Below are 4,066 nucleotides of genomic sequence, written 5' to 3'. Positions count from 1 at the left end.
AGGTTTCAACGGCCTGGGCCTTTTATAAGACTAATTATAAATGACGTAGACCTGAGACTCATGTTCCAATGGTTCTGGGCCATTATGAAGGAGACATGAACGGGGATTCAGTTATTTGAGATCGCGTTAGGTCCACTGATTTTGGGGATTTCGTATTCTCGCACCATATATGTTCGAGTTAGGATTGGGCCTGGGTCGTATGTCCTACTGGGTATTATACCTTCAGGCTGTGTGCATCCGGGTTAGGACTAGGCCTAGGTGTGACGTCACATTAGGTTTCATACCTTCCGGACCATGTATTTCCGGGTTGGGACTAGGCCTGAGCCTTTCACCCTATTTTATTGGGAATTGAGTTTTGTACCCCCCGGACCATGTACGTCTGGGTTAGGACTAGGCCTGAGCCTTGCGTCCTATTTTGTTGGGAGTTGGGTATTGTACCCCCAGTCTATACGGTCTGGATCAAGACTAAACTTTGTGTTTTGCATCCTGTTTTGTTTTGTTTTCATTCCTAGACTTGTTCGTATAGATTTTCATATCCCTTAAGTGAGTGAAGACTGTAGTCGTGGGTCACTTGTCCGTGAACAAAAATGAAAACAGACGTGAACTTTTATTTCTTTACAATATTTCTTTATGATGTATTGTATGCATCATTTTTATTAAGTAAGAAATTTCCCTAGGGCATACGTTGTTTGCAAAAAATTTAGAACAGAACCATGCTCTCCTAACTACTGGTGTTCTGTGTTCCACGCCCTTGGGACCTCTGTTCCGTCTAGTCGCCTTAAGCGATACGTTCCCGGACATATTTCATTTGGGATTTCATAGGGTCATATCCAGTTTGGTCCTAGAACCCCCACTCCCGGATCTTGGGTTGCAGGGAAAACTCTTCTCGGGACTAGATCGCCGGTTTCAAATTTTTGACTTTTAACCTTAGAGTTAAAGTGCCTTGCAATCTTTCCCTGATACATCTTTAGCTGAACCTGAGATTCTTCCCAGATATTTTCAATGAGATCTAACGATTCTTGGAGTAAGGCGTGGTTCTGGACGAGATCATATGTGTCCCGTCTGTGAGACGGGATAGCTGTTTCCACTGGGATGATCGGTTTGCATCCGTACACCATTGAGTAGGTAGTATGTCCGATAGACGTCCTTTCTGTGGTCCAATATGCCCATTGGACGCGGAGCAGTTCTTGCCACTCGCTTTTGCAGGCTTCAAGCTTTTTCTTTAATGTCCCTTTAAAAATCTTGTTCACAACCTCTATTTGCTCGTTTTCTTGAGGCCTGGCGACTGCGGAGAAGCTTTTAATGATGCCATGTCTTTCACAGAAGTCAGTGAAGTGGACGCTGTCAAATTGCTTCCCGTTGTCAGACACAATTTTGTGAGGGAGGCCATATAGGCACACAATGTTGTTGATGGCGAAATCCAAGGCCTTTTTGGAGGTGATGGTGTTTATCGGTTCTGCCTTGACCCACTTGGTGTAATAGTCGATGGCCACGATGGCGTATTTTACACCACCTTTCCCGGTTGAGAGCGATCCTACCAAGTCGATTCCCCATACCAAAAAAGGCCAGGGACTGGTCATCAAGGTTATTTCCGTTGGAGGGGCTTGCGGGTTCTTTGCTTACCTTTGGCACTGTTCGCACTTGCGGACGTAATCGACACAGTCCTTCTGCTTCGTTGGCCAGAAATACCCCTACCTTAGGATTTTCTTGGACAAACTGAGTCTGGTTGTGTGATCTCCACAGAAACCTTCGTGTACTTCATGCATGATTGCACTCATCTCTGTCCTGGACATGCATCAGAGATATGACATGGACAACCCCCTGCGATAGAGTTTTTCATCCATCATGATGTATCTGGGAGGCTGGTACTAAAGTTTCCTAGCGGCCGCCTTGTCCGCGAGCAACCTCCCTGTGGTTGGGTAGTGGATGAGAGGGTCCATCCAGGATGTGGAGTAATCTATGGCGTTGATTGTAGGGCCTGAATACTAGGTGCGCGAAGGTGGTTGATCGGGACAAGCCCCGAGAGCTTTGCTTCGACATCCGTGGCCAGATTTGCCAATGTGTCTGCAAACACATTTCGTTCCCTGAGGATTTGGTGGATGGAATATTTTTTGAAGGATTGGAGTAGCTCCCGGACTTGCGTCACATAAGCGGCCATCATTTCCCCCTTTGTTATATATTCCCTTGAGATATGCCTGACCACCAATTGGGAGTCGTTGTGGACTTCTATACTTGTTGCCCCTACCTCCCGGGCCAGACGTAATTCGGTTAGCATGGCCTCATGTTTGACCTCGTTGTTCGATGCTTCAAATTGGAAGTGTAGGGCGCTTTGCAACTGATGTCCTTGGGGGGATATTAAGATGATCCCGACCCCAACCCCATTTTCATTTGAGGCTCCGTCCATGAAGACCTTCCACAGGGGCGCGACGGGGTCGACGGGTTCTTCATCCTCAGTGATCCCAGTACACTCCACGATGAAGTCAGCCAAGGCTTGTCCCTTGATTAAAATCTTGGGGACGTATGCAATGTCGAACTGACTAAGCTCCATGGCCCACTTCAGGAGTCTTCCCGATTACGCTTCTGTAATACTTGCCGTAGGGGATGGTTCGTCAGTAGCTTTATGGTGTGAGCCTGAAAGTAAGGTCTCAGTTTTCGAGACGCGATCAGTAAGCAAAATGTTAATTTCTCAATTAGTGGGTATCTGGACTCCGCGCCCAACAACCTTTTTCTCACGTAATAGACCGGGAGCTGGACCTTTCCCTCTTCCCACACTAGTGCGGCGTTGATGGCGTGTTCGGACATGGCCAAATAAAGGTATAACGACTCCTGATCTACTGGCTTTGCCAAAATTGGTGCTTTGGCCAAATGTTCCTTCAACTTCTGGAAGGCCTCTTCACATTCAGGCGTCCATTCGAACCTTTGGCTTCCACGAAGGATATTGAAGAATGGGATGCACTTGTCTGTGGACTTCGAGACAAAGCGGCTTACGACCGTTATTCTTCCCATCCCGATAGGCTCTGAACGTCTTTGTGCTTCCGGGGCGAGGGCATTTTGATCAGTGCTTTGATCTTGTCCGGGTTGGCTTCTATTCCTCGTGAGCTTACTATAAAGCCCAGAAACTTCCCAGATGCCACGCCAAAGGTGCACTTCTTGGGGGTTCAGCTTCATCCCATACTTCCGAATGATGGCAAATGCCTCTACTAGATCATCAACGTGTCCCTCAGAGGTCTTGGACTTGACCAGCATGTCATCTATGTAGACTTCCATGTACCTTCCCAACTGGGCTCGGAACATTCTATTGATTAGCCTTTGATAAGTGGCTCCGGCGTTCTTGAGCCTGAAGGGCATGACAATGTAGCAGTACACACCCTTGTTTGTCTAGAAACTGGTGTGTTCCTGGTCTGCTATGTGCATTAAAATTTGGTTATATCTGGAGTAGGCGTCCATGAAACTCAACATCTCATACCCAGATGTCGCATCTACCATCTGATCGATCTGGGGCAGAGGGAAACAGTCTTTGGGGTAGGCCTTGTTGAGGTCAGTGAAGTCGATGCAAGTTCTCCACGTCTCGTTCGACTTTGGCACCAATACCGGATTGGCCAACCAAACGGGATACAAAGCCTCCCGGATGAATTTGATTGAGGATAGCTTTTCAACTTCTAGTTTGAGGGCTTCGACCCTTTCTGCCCCTAAAGGTCTCTGCTTCTGTCGGACTAGAGTTGCATTCTCGTCAATGTTCAGGGAGTGACGCATGATGTTGTGGTCGATCCAGGTCATATCCACATGAGACCAAGCCAAAACGTCTAGGTTTTCTTTGACTCGGGCTATAATGGCAGCCCTGACTTCTGAGTTCAGGTTCTTCCCAACCTGGATTACTTTAGTCAGGTCACTGTCACTGATGCACCCCTCTTCTATCTCTTCCATGGGTTCTAATGCCCTGTCCGCTTCTAGTCGCGGATCCAATTCATCTTTGTCCCGGGCCATCCTCCACACCGGGGAGTGGGCGAGATTGGACCGGTAATCTCCGCCTCAAGAGGTTCTTCGTGGATCATGTAAATTGGTCGGA

This window comes from Humulus lupulus, chromosome 6, assembly GCF_963169125.1.
Source record: "Humulus lupulus chromosome 6, drHumLupu1.1, whole genome shotgun sequence".
Classification (NCBI taxonomy): domain Eukaryota; kingdom Viridiplantae; phylum Streptophyta; class Magnoliopsida; order Rosales; family Cannabaceae; genus Humulus; species Humulus lupulus.
The sequence above is the reverse complement of the archived record's forward strand: the minus strand, read 5'-3'. Positions refer to the sequence as shown.